The following is a 24,264-nucleotide window of genomic DNA, read 5'->3' as shown; positions in this document are numbered from 1 at the left end:
TGTTAGCACAGGAAATATTCAGTCAGATTTTGTTTTTATGATAATATTTAGCATTACTTCAGATTATTACATTTAGGGCTTCATCTATTAATCTCTTTACAGATTAATAGTTAGCCCTTTTTTATTAGTAGTATTAAAGAACAATGAGCCAAATTTGATAAACAGACATAAGTGGAAGTTATACTTCAGTTTATAGCTAAAAAGGAAAACTGAAAAAATTAGTTTATCTTTTATAAGCATAAATTGATAATCTATACAATGAATATGTTTAAAACTCTAAACTGTATTTCTTAAAATTTGATGAGGGAAAAAGAGAACTTAAATTATTCTCAACTGTTGCAGGTTACTCAGAGAAATGTATGAAATGTATTCTTTATCCAGCCTTAGTTTGATTTTGTACTTCTTGCCCCAGCCACAGTCTCATCTCCTCTGGGAGTATTACTGGAGTAAGGATTAAAGAATCAGGTTCTTACATGTTTTCCAGAATTAAGAAAAGCACAGCCAGTCAGATCTGCCAGCCCTAATTATAGTAACTACAAACTTAAAGATGAGAAGACAGATTTTACTTTAAAAGTAGCATGCCCTATATACTGTTTCAAATGAATTTTTTCTGTCTTCAGTTGCCTGTGAACACCTTAATTTGGTCCTGTTGTGCCTTCAATGTTTAGAATGTTAGAGACTAAAGTGATTTGGAAAAGACATTATAACAGATTCTCTTAAATTAAGACACCAGCTAAAAGCAAGGACACTTTAAGATTACATAATACAGGGTTTAAATTTAGCCAGCTGGTGTTGAACTGAAAGATATTTTATTTTTATCAGAGCTCTATTTGGTCACTGACAAGCTGGTGGTTGTTTGAATTATTTTAAAATTTTATGTACAGAGTGCCAAAGGACGAGTAAAATATTTACCTCAGCTACCTTCAGAGCCATGAATTTTAATATGAAAGAGCACCTGTTTTGAGTTTTAGAAGCAAAAATACTGGATCAAAAATAAGAAAGTCTTGAATTCTATGCTTAAGTATTTCTCTACTTCTCTGCCTAATCTTTGACTCTTTTACTTTTTTTACTGTTAATATATAAACAACAACTAGACCTATTTTTTTAAGTCAGTCAGCATTTCAAATGTATACAATATGGAAAAGTGCCAGCTGTTTGGGGAAAATGTAGTCTGGAGTTTGGCATGAATGTTTCTGCATGAAGTTCTGGGCATCTTTGATATAACTTCCCGCAACCACCTGAAAAATAAAAAGAGGCACTGTTTAATGATCACAGAGAGCATCACTTTAGAAAATGTCAGGTGGGCCTCAAGTCTTCAGTGATTACAGAGGGAGAAAGGGATGGGTCTCTTCAAGTTGCTACTGCTAAGTCACTTCAGTCGTGTCCAACTCTGTGCGACCCCATGGACTGCAGCCTACCAGGCTCCTCTGTCCATGGGATTTTCCAGGCAAGAGTACTGGAGTGGGTCGCCAGTGCCTTCTCCCTCTTCAAGTTGACTTTTGGGTAAAAAGACCACAAAGTTCATATATAATTTACTGTTGTTTACCATGGATAGCTCTCTGCTAGTCAAGCATTTCCAGTATTTTGCCTCTCACATTTACCACAATTGAAAAGCTTCTGCACATCAGTATTCTTTTTATTTGTCTGGTAAAATATTATTTATGATGAGACAGTTTGGGGTTGAACTCCTATGATAACCTTGGAACAGGAAATTGATACTTGGTTCTTCTCTCACTTTCTCTCCATCTCTCTCCTCTCTTTCTTCCTCATGCACATACACAACTCTGGGCAGTAAGAGACCATTTTGTAACACTTATTTGTTAGCTCAAAGTCATGTCTAGATTTAGTAATGTATAGACCAGGGCAGCAACTTAATAAGTGCCTGGCAGTATAATTTCAAGACTTCTGATTGAACAATCTGTGGAGAACAGTACTTAATTGACAATACGTTGTCCTTTTTATTTGTTTTCCACCTCCTCTTTTAAAAGCATTCAAGTTACACTTTGAAATTTAATTAAATTGTAATTTGTTTTTTCCTGTTTCTGAAACAACCACTTGCTCATTCAAATTACAGTTTCATCCTTTGCAGAGTGTGGTTAACTTCAGACTTTTCTGATTCAGGAATAACTATTTTAGAACACTGATTTATTCAATCCTTTTTTAAGATTTTTTTTTAATGTGGGCCATTTTTAATTTGTTATAATATTGCTTCTGTCTAATGTTTTGTGGTTTTTTTGGCTGTGAGACATGTAGGATCTTAGCTCCCGACCAGGGATCAAACCCACACCCCCTCCACTGGACCACCAGGGAATTCCCCTAGGTAAATGGTCTTCATGTGACTGTGTAAGATATGATATTGTTGGTTTTCTTCCCTGATACCAAATGACTGGTGTTTCCTAACACCAACCAGTTCTCCATTTCTCTGATAGCAACTGGGTGTACAACATTTCATTTCAATACTCATACTAACTTCCAGAGTTAGAGCAGAACCCACGGGTTGCCCCACTTTAGCCTCTAACTTGGGTTACAACTCTAGAACAGTTAAATGGAAAAGATTCCTAGAGTAATGTGTGTGTGTGGAGATGGTACACAGAACTTCCACGCCCTCTCTGGGCTCACCATCCATCAACATGTCCACCGGCCTGGAAGCTCACTAAATGCTGTTGTTTAGAATTGAGATTTCATTATGTGGGAAAATTGGCTGAATCATGGCCATTGGTAATAGGATTCAGTGTCTAATCCCTCTCCTCCTTTCTTAAAGTGGAAAGTAGAGCTGAATATTCCAACTCTCTAAATTACTCAGTTGGTTTTTCTGATGACAGACCCTGTCCTGAAACTGTATTTCCCCCTACAACCAACAGGAAGCCTCATTAGCTCACATAACAAAGACACCATCAAACTCCAAGAGTTTTAGGAGCTCTATGCCAGGAATCAGGGAAACAGGCCAAATATTTTTTTTATTATTATTTCACATATGTCCCACAATATTACTCCTCTGTGAAATGCTACCTATGAATGCCAGAGTAAAATATTCATAGTATTTATTTTCCTAATCATTGAAATCTTTCTTTCGCAAATTTAACTAACCTGAGTATTTTTCTATTTGTAGAATACAGTCAAGAAAAGCACAAAGAACAGGGACAATCAGACAGTCAATGTAAAGAACAAAGATTTTGCTTTCTTAAAAGAGTCGAGAGTCAGCAAATTCAATGAGTTATTTGTGTCAGTTGGATACAACAAATGACAGCATGGCTATATTTAATGACTCCTGGGACTCCACGAGCCTAAATGATGGCGTAAAAATAATCTGGTGGTGAGCAGTGCAATAGGTAATTCAAATTCCTGGTAGAGTGGCTGTACTTCTTAAAATGTCACAAAGGATAAAAGGAATTTGTTACATAGATAACACAAAGAACTTCACTGACTTATTTGACTTAACACTTTTAAGTTCTAGATAAGAAAACTGAGGCACAGAACATTAATTAGTAACTTACAAGATTTAGGCAGAGAGAAGTAGAAACCCACTCTGTTGACTGTATTTTATTCTGCAAAGCTTCGTGCAACCATCACTCCAACCCCACTCCACCCCCACGACTTGGAACACATTTCAAAGTACACCTTGATAAAGTCTTTTTTTTTCCAGGTTATTATTCTTCTTTTTATATTTCATTTCGTATTTCTCTCAAATTTAGGGTAAATTATGGAAAAGGAGACCTGATCCACATATTTATTGACAACTTAATAAATGGTGCTTGGTTTATTTTTTAACTTTACTAAGCATCTAAGTTTGCTTGTCATCTGTACTAGATGAACTCTTACCCTCTTCCCCAGCACTTCCGTCCCATGTCCCCCACCCTCCACCATCACCTCTTCATTGGACATGTCATTTTTCACTGTTCTTTTTGGCAGACCTTCAAGTAGGTTTGTGTCTTCTGCATTTTTCTAATTGTATGCAGGATATATCCTGTTGCCTGGTGAGCTGAACACTTTAGATATGTCTGGCTGTTCAAAAGTAAATAATTGCCAAATTGCTCCAGGCATACATATGACTTAAAATGAATATAATACTAAAATAATTTATTTTAGGAAATTTTTGTTTGTCAAAGACCAAATTCCCCCCAAATCTGAATATATCAGCCAATGTGTTTCTAAATGCATTTACTTGGTAGTCGGCAACATAGAAAATCTAAAAGAAAAAAAATCATATCACCATTAATTTTAAAAGCTAAGTCCAGTGTTATAAATGGTTTTAAAACATGTCAATGCTTTTCATGTAAACTTTCACAAACAGGAACTATAAATATAAAATAATGTTCAGATAATAATTACTTTATTTTCTTACTTAATTCATAAGAAGTTAATTGCACTGAAGTAAGATGTAGGCAGATCTCACTTTATAAAGTGGTGTTTTTTTTTTAAAGCTATATATATGAAATTTTGATGAGTAGAGTCACATTTCCCCACTGAATTGCATTAAAATCCACAGGTGCTTTATCACTATCTCTGTTGTTGTTGACTGTTTGTTTTCAGTCCATACAGTCATAATAAGAATTCAGCTTTATCTTATCTAACCACTAAGCTTCTTTATCAAGTAATTAGACTTCAGCAGTAACTACAGTAAATAAGTGTTCCAGAGAAACAGGGAAAAATCTTTTTGTAAAGCTAAGGATCAGCTTTTAATTTATTTGTCGTATAAGTTAGAGTTTTTGGTTGTCGACACAAGCGTCTTATTATCAAGTTGGAAAATTCTGGAAAAAGACAAAAATAAAATGAGTTCATTCACATTATTTAAGGGTGGTCAATTCCAGCTACAAACTGTGTTTAGATTCATTGCCTCTGCTTCTGTTGGATCCTGACCTAGACTCCTGAGTATTGTATAGGATAAAAGTCTGCTGTGGCAACTAGGGTGAAGCCCAGCCCAGTTTCCAGCTGGAACACAGGGACTAGAGCTAGAGGTGCCAAAGGAAGAGCAGTGGATGGTGATCAGCCCCTTGGTCACTGCTTCTGTCCTCTGTGCCATCCCAGACCGCTCAGAGTAAGAACAGAACCCTGTTTTACAGCCCTGACTTCTTCAGTGGAAACTGTACTAGCCCTCTGGATCTCAGAGGACTCAAAAGTATTTATTTTGAGGATTATAACTGTATTATGCATGTGTGCTTCAGACACTGACTCATTCTGGAATGGGAATGATTTCAGGATTCATCATCCTTTTGTCGTCCGGAGTTGGGCAACAACCACAAGTTTAACTCTATAAAGTCTCAGAGAAATGAAATTTGAAAGGAAGCCATGTATTTGTATTTAAGTTGCAATCTTTTCTTTTCCTGTAAAGATCTAGTTCAGTTATTGCAATTGTTGGCTCAAAACTATAATTTATAGTTTCTAATAGTCCACCCTTTAACTAGAAGCAACAAATTACCTCAAATTTCAATTTTCACCGCTTTTCTTTTAATTCATCATTTCAACCCAAGTGGTCCCAGCTTCTCTACTATGTCATTTTGTTATACTGTTACCATCTCTTTTGATTTGTGTTCCATTATGATCATGTATATACATGTATGTGTATATATATGTATGTGTATATATCTGTATGGGCTTCCCCAGTGGCTTAGTGGTAAAGAACCCGCCTGCTGGTTCAGGAGATGTGAGTTTGATCCCTGAGTCACGAATATCCCCTGGATGAGGAAATGACAACCCATTCCAGAATTCTTGCCTGGAAAGTTCCATGGACAGAGAAGTCTTATGGGCTATAGTCCATGAGGTTGCAAAGAGTCAGACACAGCTAAGCAACTGAGCACATGTATATGTATACATTATTATATACAAGGCACAGTGTTACCTATGTCTCCACATTGTTTTCCCTTTATGTTCTCAAAGTCCATTCAGATGTTCAAAAAAAATGAGTAGTCTTCGAACAATAACCAATAACCACAATATCATCTATAGTGACACTTTACCTTTTGTGTAACATTGCTTTAAAAACTTAACAATTTTGTAAACATTTGTAGTGATAAAGTACAAAGCTATATTTTTATAAAAACTATAACAGTAATAAACATTTTCTATAAGATTATTCTCCCATAGACAGCTGTATAAAAGGAGTTCTAGGAGTTGATATATAAAATTTCATTATTGATAATCATCTTTATATTTTGAAATTAGAAAGCTTTTTGAAAAATTTTCAAAATTAGAAAGACTTCACAAATGATGTGCATTGTTCTCTCTTTCTCTCCCTTTCTCCTTCCTTCTTTTTTATTTCATTTCTCTTAAAGACCTGTGGAATATATTACTTAACCCTGGCACTATCACTATCCTTAAGATTTATGGAGTGTCCTCAGTTTACCAAAATCACAAGAATATCACCTTCTAGAGCCAGAAGAGATCTCAAAGGAAACCCACATAACACTTTACTAGGAAACCAGAAAATGCCATGTCAAGTAAACTCTAACTAGTTGAGCACAGACTTTGAAACAAGACAGTATGGGTTTGAATTCTGGCTCTTAAACCTAACCAGCTGGTTTATCCTGGGCAAATTACTTAATCCATCTTTGTGCCTATTTCCTTATCTGCAAATGGAGATACTAATAGAATCTATGTCATAGATTACTGTTTTGAGGATTAAATAAATTCATATTTGTAAAATGACTAAAACAGTAAGTAGTGCCTGGTATACAGTAAGTGTTACATAAGTTTTTGCTATTATTATCATCATTATTATTATTGTCTAATATATGGGATTAATATAATAACATTTATGTCTTTCCCAGAGAACAACTTAAGGATTTAAAGTACCAAATTATCCTAGATGCTGCAAATTCAAAATAACACCATACTAAATAAAAACTTTTTAAGAGAGAAAATTATCTACCTGATTTAATAGTTTAAGGGTGTTAAAGACACCCTTCCTTTTCAAAGGTGCACTGCTGAGCGCAAATTAAATTTCCGTCCTCTTTGGAGTTGTAGAAAGCTATTAAATATCATTCTCCTATTATAATCATCCCAACACTTAAAACTGATAACTTTTTGGTTATCTTCAGTGATGTCAATATCACATTACTTCAAGAAACTGAACTCTTCAACCACTTCAACCATAATGAGTCTGTCTCCTTTCTGATGGAGCTGCTTATAGCCACACATTGGACCCCCTCATTACTTTCACTTAGTTCTCAACTCTCAAAATACTCTTTTAGATCATAGTCTTTTTTCTTTCAGCTGCAGCTAACCTTGACCCACAGCATAGTGTTCCTATCCTCAACACTTCCTGCCCATCAGCCCCTCTGCTCCTTTGCCTCATCTCTCTGTATTTTGCATCCACTCACGGTGTCTGAGTAAAGATGGAGGGAGAACTCTTACTTGGGAGGAAGGCATTGAAAGATGCAGCTGTGGGCACCTGTTCATCAGGAGAATCTAGAGCAGAAAAGGCCAAGAGGAATCCAATAATGGAAGAGAAAGCAAAAGTTTATGAGCCAGTGAAATGGTACAATGTATCAGGTTTGATGGATGAAGCTAAGCTATAAACAGAAAAATAAATCACAAGGTCAGAAATAAGGAAAACTAAGAACAAGACAGGATGGAGCCTAGGATGGATTAGGGCACACATTTCAACTGAGCCCAAGAACAGTTCAGGAGTGTTAGTGGCCTGGTGTTAAGCGCTTCTGACTCCAGGCTTCAGGGATGGGTCTAAAGCTTGAAGGACCCATGCCAGACCCAATGCCCACTCAGCCTGGGCCCACTGTCAGCTGCAAGATTAGAGGTTCCATTGACCTCCCATTTCATTTGTCCCCACATTCTTGAGCTAAATATACCTTATCAAAAGCCAGTTCAACATTTTCCTCATCATCTGATATATTTGCCCCCATTCCCAGGTTGTGTGTATATACATATATATATATTTAAATGTTTGTGGTTTTGCATATATGCTAATACCCAACAATCATTGTATTCACTTTTAATTGACTGCATGTCACATTCACCATTATTCCTAACAATCCCAGATGTTCTCCATTGTAATATACAACTGGGAAATTTGAAAATGAAAAGAAGTTTGTGAGTAATATTCTTTTTTAAAAGTCACATTGAATTTTCAAAAGTATGGCAAGGTTAAGATTAAGTCTTAAATAGTTACTAGAGATATACATTGATATAATATGGATGAAACTGAGAGCTAATAGAATGTGTGTGGTAAGACAAAAACAGAAGACTGGAGATGGAACCCTGAAAAATGTACATGATTGGGTGTCAAGAATTGTGTGTGTGTGTTTCAGGAGACTGGTCACGATAGATGAGTATTACTTCTGTCTGGTCTAAGCTACTCACCAACTCCACATTCAGCTTTAAGACTTTATAAAGCACAATGCAGAGAGTGCTGCAAAGCATCAACATTTTAAATTCCTTCTTCTGAGATACTTCCTGTAATGGGAAGTGTTAGGTTCAGAGAGTTTCATGATGTTTTCCTCAGGTCCTGCACGGCTGGTGAATGGGGCCTGGGGATTTCTGCCCCATATGTTTTCCTTGGCAGGCTTCCAACTCAGAGCTGCACTGGGACAGTCTGAAAACCTCCTGAGGTCTTCCTCCTCGATCTTATAAAGCAAACAGGATACCATTTGTGATTAAGCAGTCCTACAAAGAAAAGTGTGCGTGTGTGTGTGTATTAGTATTTGCATGTTCTATCATAGTCTTGTACTTACCCACTGGAATGAGGAAACTAGTTATTTTCTTCTGGACCAAACTGTGATGGAGATATGAATGTGTCTGAATTTTTTTAGCTATAACACTTTTCTAATTTCTTTCTGCAGATATGTAATAACAAGAGAGTTTCTGACAGAAATGAAACTGGGCAGAAAGCCCAAAGTTGACTTGTTTCATTTTCCGAACACATGATTTTATGCAGTTTTAATTTTCACCTGCTCATGTGGTATCTTGCTGAGCATTTTGGGAGATGAGCTGGATTTCATTGTGGGAGACTCACAGGTTCCCAGGCAAGAAGTTTATTTCTCCTCCCTCCTGGAAGCTCTAATCCCAAATTTCACATCACTGCTCTGCTTAAATAACTTCTGTTACAGAATTTGGAACTTGTTTTCTACTCTTTAAAAAGAACTACAAGAGAGAAATTAAAATCTGTCAACAGGAACCCTAAAAAGATGTGCACTGAGTTTTGCAGTAGTGTTGCAAGGCAAATTCATTCAATAAATGCTTACTGGGCAAGTTATAATGTTATATGTTAAATACTTGTGAAGCTGGCTGTATTCATCTCAACTGTCAATTTGCTTCTTGGCAATCTAGGAATTTTAGTTCCTGGTAATAATAAAAATTTCATATAACTGGTTCTTCAAAAAACAAACAAAAAAAATGTTAGGAGAGGCTCTGGCACTCATTGTTAGGAAAAGGACAAGAATATCATTCTTACAAATGGATTGTATTTCTTCTATCCCCATATAAAGGCCCATGGGGAGCATTTCTGGCCACTGTTTGATGGCCAGACTTCCACATTCACAATGTGGGTGTGGCCACTTTGTAAACTGATGAGACTGAGATTCTTTGACTGAAATAATGGTAAGCATGGTGATGTATGCTAAGAGATGGAGACTGATGCTGAGTCCCTGGCTAGTGATTGATAGTTCCTGGCTGTAGTTGTAGTTAAGTGTCTAGATTTTTAAATAATCTTTAAAAATAAACAAGGAGATACTTAACTTTATAATCTGAGTTCCTTTTCAGGTAAGTTGTCTTAAAACAGTAGAAGGTTACACTAAGTTGAAGTGATTTGTCCAGCTACCTAAGGTTTTTGGTGCCTAAAGGGAGTAGTCTTGGAAAGTGATTCTGTTTGAAAGCTGTGAAAGCCTAGCTTCATGTGGAATCTTACAAAGAAGCACAATATATAATTTTTAATTCCTTTTTACTTTTCTTTCCCACCCCACAACTTTCTTTCCCTCCACAACTTTCCTTCCCTTACCTACCACCACACCTGAGTTTAAATATGATTGGTCTACCAAAACTTTTGTTTGCAAGTTTTAATTAAATTCATTGTTCACAGATGTTACTGTCTTATCATGCACAGAAAAGAGCAAGTTTCAATCCGAATAACATTTAGAGACTGATTTTTACATTTCGCCCTTTAAAAACAGGAGTGAAGTAAGTAGCATAAACTGAGTTCCACCACTTATGGGGCCTGATAGGATTAGGTTTTGAATCTGAGAGAAAAGAAACAAATGCCAGTGCCAAATTTTTAAAGATAGTAGCTATAAATAAATTAAGGGATGATGAGACTGACTATTTGTGCCATGTATATCTTAAGCAGAGAAGACTATTAAATTACTTCTACTCTTTGGACTGCTCTAGGACCAGGATATCATTAGGAAACTGACATCATCTCTTTCTTTTGAAATTACAAGCTGCATTGATATGCAAAAGATATTTAGGGCATGTTAATGGTGACAGGGAGAGTAACCCAGCACTTGGCTGATTCAAAGTTTTGACGTAATTAAAATTATTATAGTTTTAATTTATAAACATTCTTGTTCTAAATTAAAAGACTGTTCAAAATGTATACAGTATTATCAGGTGTCCCTTGCAATTATGGGGGACAATAATCAGAAAGGAGTCATGCCAGTACAAACATTTGACAAATGCTGGTTACCTTTCCTTTTATAGCATATTAGGAGAACCTAGAACTTTGGTAAGAAAAGTGATATCTTATATGCTGTGCTTAGTCACTCAGTCATGTCCAACTCTTTGCAACCTCATAGACTGGATGGATTCTTATTATTTCTCCTTAACATTCACAATTTTATTTTCCTACCCAGGAAACATATAAATGATTAAAGATCATATTGTTTGGAATGTGTTTGTTTCTTTAGGTAGAATTTTTCTAGTATATCACTGCTCTGAAGGAGTGAATTTACTTCCAGAGGAGTCTGTTATTTAGCAAGCAAAATGTTGCATTACTTAAGCATTTTTACTTTTCTCCTTGATTGCTTAGCCTTTCCAAATAATGTTCAGTAAGGAAACTGTGTGGAATTAGTGTGTTTTCCTTTCTTTGATGAAGTCTATTAGCCATTTAGTTCAAAAGAAAACCATATCAAAGTATGCTGTTATTTGTGGACTTAGGCAGAGAAAGCATTTTAAAAAAAGACTTACTTAAGGTCATTGAAAAGAGTTTGTGTAAATTCAGAGACTGAATTTCTCTAAGACAAAAAGCAGACTGAATTAAATGCATTTTGTTTTTCAAAGGAAAAGTATGGTCAGTAGGAGAGAAGCTGCCACAGCATCAATTGTCTGAGTCAGTGAGAATCAGGATTGAATGATTCAGGCTTTCTTTTAATGCACTCTGTCAGAATAAATCTCAGATGCTAACCTTAATAGAGAGGGGGAAGTTAGAAAGAGGGTGAAGAATTGAGGAATTCCTAAAAATGAATCTGGAAATGCCTGGCTTTTCCAGATTGCAGCTAGCATAGAACTGATTTAAGTAGTAAATAACTTTCTTACTCTGCCCAAGCTTGGTTTAAAGGTGGGCATACTGGGAAGATGTTTTTCAAAGCTGCAGATGATTAAAGGTTCATTTGCATTTCATTACTGTTGGTTATTTTTGATCTATTGAGTGACAACAGCATACTTGGAACTAAATAAAATAGTTCAGTACACATGAACTAGCTTTGCATGAAATTTTTCCAAGCCTGAGGAATAAAAATGGATTGTTTTAGGGAAAGAACAAATTCTAAGCTAGTATGCAGTAGGAATATAAAAGGAATACATTAGGAAATAATGGGTGAGAAAAAGTTAAGTTTCATCAAAGAGGAAATGAGTTAGGGAGAGGTGAATTATGCAGAAACATATTGTCACACGAGTGTATGCTCCTTGGTTCTTGTCTCGTCACAGCAAAGATTTGGAGCGACAGACATTAAAGCCCTTGGCGGGTCACAGCTCTCGGGTCTTGGACAGACCATGTCATAGCTCTTAGACAAATCAGTGTTAACAGCTCTATTTTATTTAGCTAATAGCAGGAGAATCCATCCTCAAAGCATGAGGGCATGCTGACCCAAAGACACAAAGAGAAAGAGAGAGAGAGAGAAAGAGAAAGGGAGCACACACACGTGGGAGAGAGAGAGAGAAAGAGAAGAGCGCACGCACGTGGGGGGGGGTGGGAAGAGAAACAGAGAGGGAAACAGAGCGAGAAAGCGCTTTGGCTCCTTCTTTTATATGTGTTTTTCCTTCCCCTGGGCCTGCCCTATGCAGATTGGGCTTAGCAGAATCTAAGCTGTTCTACCTGAAGTTCTCACTCCCGGACCTTCCTTTGACCTTCCTTTGTTCCATTTTCATGAGCTTTTCCCTTCCTTGTCTTTTAGCCACCACCATTTTGGACTCCTGTTTCCTATTCTAACTACCTAACACATGTCAACTTTGGAGAGTTTCTAGAGCAAGACCTTAGGGGAAAAAGGGGATGGAAATCAATTTAAGCAGAAGGAATATACAGATGAAATAGAAAGAATACCTATATTCCAACTAACCAAATATAAAAACTCCTCTTCCTTTATAAGTTATCAAACATCTCAGTAAGATACTTAGAAGAGATACTTAATAGAAGTACCTAGAAATGTAGAGGTACTTAGCAGAGGTACCTAACAATGTAGAGGTACTTACCAGAGCAGCAATGGAATGGATCATTAAACATGGAATCCAGGATCCTTCTCTTTCTTTGCCTTTGGAAGGCAGCAACAAGGATGGCAGAGACTTAAGGAGCAGCCCAGTCATCACTACCTAACTGGTCCAGGCCAGGGTTCATTGTGCCAAGCCCACTGCTCAGAGACACCACAGGGAAATAAAACATGTGAATAGCTTTGAGCGATGATTTCATGATTTTACCTAAAAAACAGAGGGCAGGAGGAAATGTGAGGAACCATCTACAGGGAGAAAAGGAGTAGATCCATCCCCACAGTGTGATATACCAGAGTTATTTTCACACATTTCACATTTTCTAGGGGACTGCCCTCTTGTTTCCTAGTGGAAAATTGATGGTTCATTGGCTAATACCAAAAACACAGACTAATACTTTGGATATCACATTCATTGACATTCTTCTCTTTTAAATACTTTCTCCATTCCTGTGGCCATATGAACATGACTGTACACCTTCTTTGCCCCAATCTCTCCCGATAATTATCTACTCTTTCATGATCTATTGTATTCTCCTTGTTTCAAGTGACATGACAGATACTTGGCTTTAGAAAGGAATGGAATAGCCTTGAGATTCATATGGATCAGTCAAGTCCTATCCTTTCTACTTACTAGCTTTGAGATTTGGGGAACTTTGTAACTTCTATTATTCTCAGACTTGTATCATCTCAAATTATCTGGATAATAATAGCTAGGATATATAACACCACCTAAGGAGCCTGGAAGCTATTGAGCATATATTATTTACTATGTGCAAGGTACTATGTAAAACTCGTTACTTTAATCAGATATCCCTCAGTCCTCACAGGCATTCAGGTTCTGGTGTCATTTTCATGTTATAGGTAAGAAGAAAGAGGCTTCCAGGGGTTAAGAAATTTTCTTAAAGTCAAAAGTAAGTGTCACAGACAGAATAAATATCAGGCTTTCTGGGTCCAGAGTAGATGGTTAATCTCCCTTGGGTTTGCTTCACGCAGGAGGAAACCCAGACAGAACGGATATAAAATGGGTTTCAAAATGAGCTTAACCCAGCCCCGTGCTAGAGGAGCTTGCATATAGGTGGAAGGGAAGAGAAGCAGGGATGACAGAGAGATTCAACAATACGATAAAAAGTAACACATAATACAAACAGAAGTGTAATTTTCAAACATTGGGAGAGCACAGTAGAGAGAGCTACTCATTACTTGCGTTAAGTGGGAAAAATCTGAAGAGAAATCAAGCCATTATGAGGATGCATGTGAGGGACTTTTCAACCCCATCAATATGATTAGTCTTGATCTACTTTAATTCAGTTTCATCTCAGTATAAATGAATGTGGTTTGGGGGGTGGGGATGTGGTGTGTGTGTCACCAAGTTCCTTTAGGATTCCCCACCTCAGGAGGACTCCATCTGCTGTGTATTCATAAAAGCTAACTTCCTTGGCAGGGCCAGCCATATGGGAACTTTTTATTCCTAAGTCAGCATGTGGAAATGATGCAAGCTGTTGTAGTTCTGTTTTTAGACACAAGGCCAGATCAACACTTAGAACACTGTGTTTCTTGAGGATCACTCTGGGGTTTTTCTTTTCTTCTCTTTTCAAGTAGAGCAGGACTAAATACAACGGTGATTAATTTGTGCCCTGCCCTGAGCACTATGCTTGGTCAACAGTTGTTGTTGTTCAGTTGCTAAGTCGTGTCTGACTCTCTGTGACCCCATGGACTGCAGCACACCAGGCTTCCCTGCCCTTCACTATCTCCTGGAGTTTGCTCAAATTCATGTCCATTCAGTTGGCAATGCCATCCAACCATCTCATCCTCTGTTGCCCCCTTCTCCTTCTGCCCTCAATTTTTTCCAGCATCAGGGTCTTTTCCGATGAGTCAGCTCTTAGCATCAGGTAGCCAAAATAATGAAACTTCAGCTTCAGCATCAGTCTTTCTGATAAATATTCAGGACTGATTTTCTTTAGGATTGACTTGATCTCCTTACTGTCCAAGGGACTCTCAAGAGTCTTCCCCAGCACGGCAATTCAAAAGCATCAGTTCTTCAGGGCTCAGCCTTCTTTATGGTCAACAGTAGATGAGTAATAAGTGTTTACCAAATGTATGCTGAAAGCCTTAAGGGGAGAGTTTATCAAATACCCTTATTGTATACCTGGGATACAGATTTAAATAAAAAGAAAACTTGATGGAACCTTGCCACCACCTCCCATGCCCTGAGGCAAAACAAATCAATAGCAATGAGAGCAGTCCTGGCTTTGCATTTCCTTCCCTTACGGAAAAGCTTGACTCTGTCCCTGCTAGCTTGGATCAATACCTAACCCCATCTCAAGTTTGAGCTCTACAGTGACCAAAGAAATATAGATGAAGAATTTGCTTGATTTCCAGTCCTAAACTCAAGCTTATAAGGACAAAAAAGAACTCACTTAGAGGCACAGAAATTCAACTTATTGGTTTCCCTTTGATTTATCCCTAGCTACTCTGAAATAAAGGATTTGTGTGTAGATGTTAAGGAAGCAGAAAGGGAGATTCATACCCTTAATTAAAAGTTTACTTTATATGTTAATGAAAAATACTTACATAAAAGACTGTGCAGAATTAAATAGCCTTGTACTCAGAAATACCTGAACTTTTTCAAGCTCAGTCACTTACTGTATGACTTTATCTTTTTTAAATGCTACTTTTGCCATTACTAAACTGGAAATAATACCACCCATCAGGTAGAGTTGTTATAAGAATTAGACATAAAATGATGTGTAAGAATATACATGTAAAATGGCTAACACATAATTGATACTCATTAACAAGTAATTATTGTTGTAATGCAATATAAGTATTATTGTGTTAGGGAAATATCTAACAAGATATTTGTAAAAGTATGCATCATCTATAGGCATTTAACAGTACCATTTCAAAGAAATTTAAGTCATTTAATTCAATTATTGATATTTAACTGGCCAATACTTTAAGCAATCAATTTAAAATATTTAATAGCAATATGATTGAATTATCAAATATGTCCAAACTAGCAATATAAAGCACTAATGATTATTTAATTTCTGTCTCAATTCTATACATTTATAACTGCTCTTGTACCAGGAGAACTTCTTATGAGATGATAGGGGCTGCAGAAAAGAGAATACAAGTCTATATAAGAAGTTGTTATTACAGTTAGAAATTGCAGTTCTGTTACTCAGAGAGATTAGAATATAAGTGGACTTTTATACTGAGCCTTATCTATAAGTAGGTGGACATTTATTCTTTGAGGCACGAAGAAATTCAAAGATGTTTCCATCAGAGCATGGTTTGTGTATATAAACCTATGAAATTTGGGGCAGCTAGAACTGAAATATGCCATAAAAAGAATTTACTGTGTAGTGATTTCCGACTTGGTGAGGTGTATATATATGTATAGTGGATGCTTGTATTAGTTTTCTATTGCTGCTGTAACAAATTAATGCTGCTGCTGCTGCTGCTAAGTCTCTTCAGTCGTGTCCGACTCTGTGCGACCCCATAGACGGCAGCCTACCAGGCTCCGCCATCCCTGGGATTCTCCAGGCAAGAATACTGGAGTGGGTTGCCATTTCCTTCTCCAGTGCATGAAAGGGAAAAGTGAAAGTGAAGTCGCTCAGTCGTGCAAACAGTTATTAATACATACAGTTGTGCTTACAATAGCACAAATCCATTCTATTATAGTTCTGGAGGTCCAAAATGAGTTTCACTGGATCAACATCACAGTGTTGGCTGGGATCCCCCCTCCTCCTAGAAGCTCTATGGAGGAGCTTACCTTTTTAAGCTTTTAGAATCTAACTGCATTCAAAGCCAGTAGCTTAGAGTTTGTATTACATCTCTGTCTCTCTCCCGCACCCCACTCCTTCTCCTCCCCTCCCTTTCACTCCACTCCTCTTCTCCTTCCTCCTCCCCTTCTTCTTCCTCCTTTTCTTCTCCTTCTTCACCTTCTTCCCCCTCTCTCACGTCTGTCATTACCTCTCCTTTTTGACTCTGACTCTCCTGCCTCTCTTTCCCTCATGTGAAACCTTGCGACTACATTGAACCCACCTGGACAATCCCGGATAATCTTCCTACCTTAAAATTCTTAACTTAATCACATCTGCAAAGTCCCCTTTGTCATGTATTGGGTTGACCAGAAAGTACATTCAAGTTTTTCTGTAAGATCTTGCAGGAGAATCTGAATGAACTTTTGGTCAACCCAATAAAATGTCATATTCACAGATTCTGGGGCTTCTCAGTGGTGCAGAGGTAAAGAACCCCCCTACCAATGAAGAAAAGCAAGAGACACAGGGAGACCCCCTGAAGAAGGAAATGGCAACCCACTCCAGTATTCATGCCTAGAGAACCCCATGAACAGAGGAGCCTGGCGGGCTACAGTCCATGGGGTGGCAATGAGTCAGACGTAACTGAACATACACACACACACACACACACACACACAAACATTCACAGATTTTGGGGATAAGGATGTACACATCTTTTGAGAACCTATACTTTGTTTACCGCGTTGCTAAACCTTGTCTTTCTCCTCTATAAGGTAACTCGATGTGTAGGATCTCTTCCAGTACCTGAATTAGGAGAATAGTCGTTAGGGAAGATTTACTAAGGAGGCAAGAACTAATCCTTTTTATTACCCTGAGAGATGATCTGTTCTTGTTAATGTATAAATCGTGCAAATCACATGAATGAATGGATTTTGGAAAGATGACTAGAGTACACACAACACAATGCTTCTGGGGGGAATGGGGCCAAAGGGAGGTTAGTTTAAAAGGTGGAATCTGATTTACTGGAATCTGGTTCACATGCCACAACATGCCTTTTGTGCTGTCATGTCAAACACTTTTACTCAGTTAACTCTCTGCCCTTCTTCTCCATGTTTTTTTAAAACACTGTAAATTAATGCAAGATTTGCTATACACTTGCTCTTTCATTTTATTCTCCACCTATTTCTTGGTTTTATAATATTCAAATGAGGGTAAAATATATAAAACTCAAATTGAGTACAAATTTGACTTGGCAGCAGCATTTTGAATGTTTAAAAGAGATGAATTTTATTATTAGCTGAGGGATATGCAAATATTAAGAATTATAGAAAATTTATTCATGCTAATGGCTCTGAGTCTATGGTATGTCCATAGATTTGATCTGGTGTACACAAATTTGAGCTGGGTTATAAATCATATATTTAGATTTGATGGAATTTAGTTCATCATTCTCCCAATTTAGTTCTAAGTCAATTTTCTGAGTACCAAGTAGTTGACTTCTTTAGAATGCATTCAGAATATAATAGCAAGGCTATTGATATGTCTCCAGAAGTACACTTGCCTTCTTGAAGCTGACATCTATGTTTGCATCAGCTTTGTGGACTTTCATGTGACACTCCAGCTCATTCTCTGCCTGGCTTTTAGCCTTGACTAAATAAAGGCTTCTTAAATTGATTTTAGAAAATTTCTAATAAAAAAATCTTTAAATTCTTATTTTTCTGCCTGAGAGTTCAAATTACTATTAAACCTTATAATTTCTTTTGAGTCATAATTATACATCAGATCAGTTTTCTAGGGCTATTTGTTTATTTTATATATTTTTATTGCATATGCAGTGAGTCAGCAAAAAAAAAAAAAGACATCATTTTGTTGTTTGAATTTTACTTCATCTCTTTCCTTGGGAAGGTAATTGTTTGGGTTTGTCTTTTGGTTTTTGGATACTTTTACTTCTTGAGATATAGCATAGGGTTGTACTTAGGTCACAGAACCCAGAGCCAGATTGTCTAGCTTCCCTTCCAGCTCCGAAGCTTACTAGACACCTGGCCTTGAGCAAGTTTGACAGTCTTTCTGTGTCTCTATTTCCTTATCTGTAAAATGGAGATTAAAAATAAATATAGTCTCTACCTCATAAGGCAGTTGAGAGCATTAAAAAGACTAATATTTGACACATAGAAAGCGTTTTATACACATTCGCTATTGTTCTTTTGCTTGTGAATCATTCTTTTGAGTCATTTATTTGTCTTTTCAATAATGTTAGCTGTTTTTTCAACCAGTGTTCTTTACAGAAAATTAGAAAATTAATACTTCAGCCTATTTATTATACTTGTCCCTCCTCCAATTTTCTTTTGTCTCATACATATTTTGAAAGATTTTGTCACTTTGAATTTTTATGCTGAGAAAGTCCAACTGAATTCATTTTATAAATTAGCTATATCTCTCTAAGGAATTTTCATCATTTTAAAAATCAGTTAAGTCTTGCTTTGGAAATAACATCATGACAAAACACTTGGTGGTGTGAATCTGGTCACATTAGGTATTTTCTAAATATTTCCCTGACTTTGACATGTGGTGAGAAACTCTTAATGTTTTCCTGAAAAGCACTGCCTAATTTTCCCAACATGATTTGTTGGTAATGCTGCTGTTTCCTTCCTTTTCTGCATCTTCCTCTCTTCCACATAGTCACATGCCAACTCATTCTTGTTTCAGTGTAGATGTTCCACTTCTCAGGATGCCTTTCTGACACCTAACCCAATGACACACCCAGGTAGATTAGGTTTTCCCCACCCCAGGGGCTCCCAACTCAATCCGATGGAAAACCATAAACTCTCTGGGCTAAAATTGCCTGTCTGTCTTACCAATTAGACTGGAGGCTCTGGAGCATAGTGAATATGTCATGTTTATTATAATCAGTATTTATTTAATAATAAAGAATATATAAATGACATTGAAATAAACCTTATTAAAGTATAATTCAGCTAATTTATTTTTGAAGTTTCATATGGCAAAGATGGAAAAAGATTAAAGTCATCCACAGCAATTATACTCACAACAATTACATAAAAATTCTCCTTTTTGTTACAGATGACCTTTATATGTTTCTGTTCTATGCTAGTCAGCATGCAGAAGCCCATTGTTGCTATGGCTTCATAGTGGGGTGGCATCTTCTATTTATAGAATAGCTCTCTATCCCATTGAACATAGTTTTGTTTTTAATGCTACTGCATGAAAGGAATATAGCCATGATAACTCCTCTTCATTTATTTTTGCCTGGCAATTTCTTGCCCAATATTTTCTTTTTAAATTTTGCCTTGCAGGTGGCATATGATTGGACTTATTAATATTTGTCTTTGTCTTTTAGGTGAAGTTTGGCACATGTTTATTTACATTTGGCTTTACACTATTCCATTTGATTTTGTTAAGGCTCTTTGTTTTCTTTTTGGCTGACTTGTTAAAAGGATTGTGTTTTGATTTTTATTGACTTTTCACAGGAGTACCAACTTGAATTCACATAGACTCTAGTTCTCAAAACTAAAATTTCAGTAATCAGTTCTCTAACTGCTTTTAGTGTTCAGTGTTAAAAGGAAGACATCCTGAATTTTGCCTCATCATCACAGAAATCTTTCATCTGTCTGGATAATTTCGTTTCCTTGATTCTGAAATGTTTTACCAGGATTTACTATCGGTGTTTTAAAATTACTTTTTATCCTGGATTATGGTAAATACTTTAAATCTATCAATGCCCAACTTTTATTTTCAACAAATATTTCTTCTATTTTCAGCAAAAATTCTGTTTTTCATTTGTTCTGCTCATTCCTCCACCTTCCCACTGAAATGCTACTATCCCGTAGTAGCATTTTGAATTTTTCTGTCTTTTCTCTATCTTTGTCATCTTCTTTCACATTGTCATTAGTATGCTAATGGTTTTTCTCTTCTGCAGCATATGAAAAAGAAAGTGTTAGTCGCTCAGTCATGTCCAACTCTTTGCAACACCAGATACTGTAGCTGGCCAGGCTTCTCTGTCCATGGAATTCTCCAGGCAAGAACACTGGAGTGGGAAGCCATTCCCTTCTCTAGGGGATCTTCTGGACCCAGGGATCGAACCCAGGTCTCCCGCATTGCAGGCAGATTTTTTACCATCTGAGCTACCCGGGGGAGCCCTCTGCAGCATACAGTAACTCTATTAACTGCCTTCAATGTGTGTTTTAATTCTTCTAAAAAACTTATACCTTTAGTTCTTTTCCCACCTTTGATAACTTTCCTTCTGATTTCACCACAGCTAGGAAATCAGACACACCTCTGCTTATACCTGTGCTGTAAATCAGAGAGACCAAATATCAGCTTCACAACTCAGATTCTAGCAAACGGTCTCTTAGTGAAATAAAGAGGTCAAAATATTTTTTTACTTTATTTCACATAGCTCATATTGCACAGGCAAAAGGGAAAAGTAAAGAGGTGACTCACAAAAATTTACACCATCCTTGTGTAAGCCAGCTTTAAAGCTCCTGGTGTTCAATATCAGTCTTTCATCCCATAACATCCATTGACATAATCATCTATTCCATAAAACTTTACCCACAGCTACGATTTGGGAATGGGCCTCTCGTATTTTGAAAATAAGAAGACATATTTAAATTTAAGAAAATGTGCTGAGATTAAATCTTGCTTTAGAAATAAGATCATGACAAAGCACTTGGCCATGTGAATCCTGCCACATTAGGTGTTTTCTAAATAAACACTTTTATGACTTTGACAGTATTTTGAAGCAATGCGTTGAGCCTACCACTATGTATCTAGACATTAACCTTTATTTCCAAGTCATTATTCTAAAAAGACCTTAGAATTATATTTATAACTTGTTATTTCAGCTTTTAGACATTTGTTTAATAAGAAATAAGGATAGATTTGTCATTTTTTAATGCTCTAGGAACATATCATTTATAAAATAAAAACACTGAATTTCATCTTTGAAAATTCCTGAACAGCTAATTAGAAAACTAGTTCATAGCAAATGTCTCAGTGGCCCTTTTGAAATGCCTCTTGATACTAGTCTCTGCATATTTCTAAGAATTCTTTCACTGATAACAGAAATTGTGAAATTAGGAGAAAATTTCAAAGTGTATTCAATACATTGACTATTCCTCATCATTTTCTTTATCTGATATCTTAAAACTATTATCACCTCCAAGAAAACACAGAAGGCTGACTATGCAAACCCTTCTGTGACTGACTACATGCAGACGAATAATTGCCCAACAAAGTCAGGGCATTCTGCCTTACCTTGTACTACTTTGTTTGGGTTTTTTTTTAATGCCTTAAACAAGGACTTTCCACAGGAAGTAAAATTCAAGGAAGCATAATAAATTTTGCAACCTAGGTAAATTTGCTTGATTGATCAATTGGTTTAGTCAGTTTCTTCATTTTTAAAAACTGCAGAAGAAAAGCACATGTTTAGAGCTCATGGAAAATAGAGACATGAAAAATAGTCACACACTCTCTCAGGATTTAAGAAAATAGGAAGTGGACATAAATTGGGTCTAACTGGAGTATATAACTTCTTATATTACAAAAGGTAATAATAGAAATCTTTTCCCTAAGAACCTCAGAATTCTTTGAAAAGGCATTCTTACCCTTGGTTTCCAATAGTCTCATGATAACAGCTTAGATTTGTTAGTGGTGTATATTCTTTCCAAGTGCTTCCCTATATGCTCTTTCTGCTTTACAGGATATATTCTATTACATGAAGAATTAATTTTTGGGTGGATTAGCAATTATTTTCTTATCAGCAAATAAAGCATTCTATATTTAGGATTACAATAGATTCTAGGCTGAGCTGGAGAACTCTTCATTAACTGGATATTTGAGAGAATTCATTGAACTTTTAAAAAGGTTTATTTACTCATCTGCACAGTGAATTACCTCTAAACCCCAGAGACAAATAACTTCTATTACAATGATTTTGTGATGTAAATATTTATAATGCTTTCTATCAGAAATAGTCATCTAAAATTTTTTTTCCCTTCCTCTTTTTCACAGACCACTGTAGCTTTATAGCATGTTCCTCCACACTCTGTTTTCCATTAGAATACTTACAGGTTCTATTATTCCCTATTTTCTACAAGTATTTTATGACAATAGCATCTTTAGTTTTTAGTCAATTATTAGTATTTTTTTAAATTATTTAATTTTTAAAGGTTATCTTCCATTTACAGTGATTACAAAATACTGACTATATTCCCTGTGTTGTACAGGATATCCTTGAGTCTGTCTCACACCCACTTTGTTCTGTGTTACCTCTCTCTTTAAAGTTACCCTAAACTCAGTTAACACTGCTTCTAGTCTCAGTCGTATTCTGAAATAGCATATCATGAGGTCAGGCAACCAATGTTCCTATCTTCTTTGCCACATGTCACTAAGAAAGGGACTGTCCTTACAGATGGCTAGCAAACACATGAAAAGATGCTCAACATTGCTTATTATTAGAGAAATGCAAATCAAAACTACAATGAGATATCACCTCACATCAGTCAGAATGGCCCTCATCAAAAAGTCTACAAACAATAAATGCTGGAGAGGGTGTGGAGAAAAGGGAATGCTCTTGCACTGTTGGTGGGAATATAAATTGATACAGCCACCATGGAGGACGGTATGGAGATTCTTTAAAAAACTAGGAATAAAACCACTATATGACCCAGCAATCCCACTCCTAGGCGTATACCCTGAGGAAACCAAAATTGAAAAAGACACATATGTCCCATTGTTCATTGCAGCACTATTTACAATAGCTAGAACATGGAAGCAACATCGATGTCCATCAACAAACGAATAGGTAAAGAAGTTGTGGTACATATACACAATGGAATATTACTCAGCCATAAAAAGGAATGCATTTGAGTCAGTTCCGATGAGGTGGATGAACCTAGAACCTATTATATAGATTGAAGTGAGTCAGAAAGAGAAAGATAAATATTGTATTCTAATGCACATATACAGAATCTAGAAAAATGGTACTGAAGAATTTATTTACAGGGCAGTGACAGAGAAACAAACATAGAGAATAGACTTATGGACAAGGGGAGACGGGAGAAGAGGGTGAGATGTATGGAAAGAGCAACATGGAAACTTACATTACCATATGTAAAATAGATAGCCAACAGGAATTTTCTGTATGGCTCAGGAAACTCAAACAGGGGCTCTGCATCAACCTAGAGAGGTGGGATGGGAAGGGAGATGGGAGGGAGGTTCAAAAGGGAAGGGATACATGTATACCTATGGCTGATTCATGCTGAGGTTTAACAGAAAACAACAAAATTCTGTAAACCAATTATCCTTCAATAAATAAATACATTAAAAAGGAAAAAAAGAGAGACTGTTTCGTGAACCTTACAAATTTACATCAGGTGTCATCAACATCAGGCTAGGAACAGATGGGTGCGCTGCCTCATAGTACATTTGACAGGCAGCATCACCTTGTTTTTCAGATGAGGAAATTAAAAGACATTGACTTAGGAGGTTAAGAAACAACATGGACGCAATTTATTTGCTCCAGGTAGGTTTTCTACTTCACTACCCTGCCTGTGTAGGCAAAGTCACTGATGGGGAAAAGAGAGGGAGAGAGAGAAAAAAAACAGAAAGATTAAAATGTCATGCCTTTTCTGTGACCAGAATAAAGAACCACAAGGCAATGGAAGCCAGATCTCTTTAATACTCAGGCAACTGATTTCATGACCATTAATAATCTTAGGCATTTTCCAGTAAGTAGGATAAAAATTGATAAAAATTGAAATGTTTGGAAAGTAAATACTCTGTAAATTTTTCCAAAAATAAACTACTGACTTTCTGTTAAGATTCATAAA

General features: G+C 36.5%; 1 protein-coding gene across 7 annotated transcripts in view; it reads left to right on the top strand.

The window, feature by feature from the left end:
* Positions 1–24,264, top strand: part of XIRP2 (xin actin binding repeat containing 2) — a 712,110-nt gene that overhangs the window by 637,332 nt on the left and 50,514 nt on the right. The gene's annotated exons all lie outside the window — the stretch shown is intronic.

Source organism: Giraffa tippelskirchi, chromosome 3, assembly GCF_054371585.1.
Source record: "Giraffa tippelskirchi isolate mGirTip1 chromosome 3, T2T-mGirTip1v1.2.pri, whole genome shotgun sequence".
NCBI classification, from domain to species: domain Eukaryota; kingdom Metazoa; phylum Chordata; class Mammalia; order Artiodactyla; family Giraffidae; genus Giraffa; species Giraffa tippelskirchi.
Note: the sequence above shows the minus strand (reverse complement) of the source record. Positions and strands in the feature narration are given on the sequence as shown.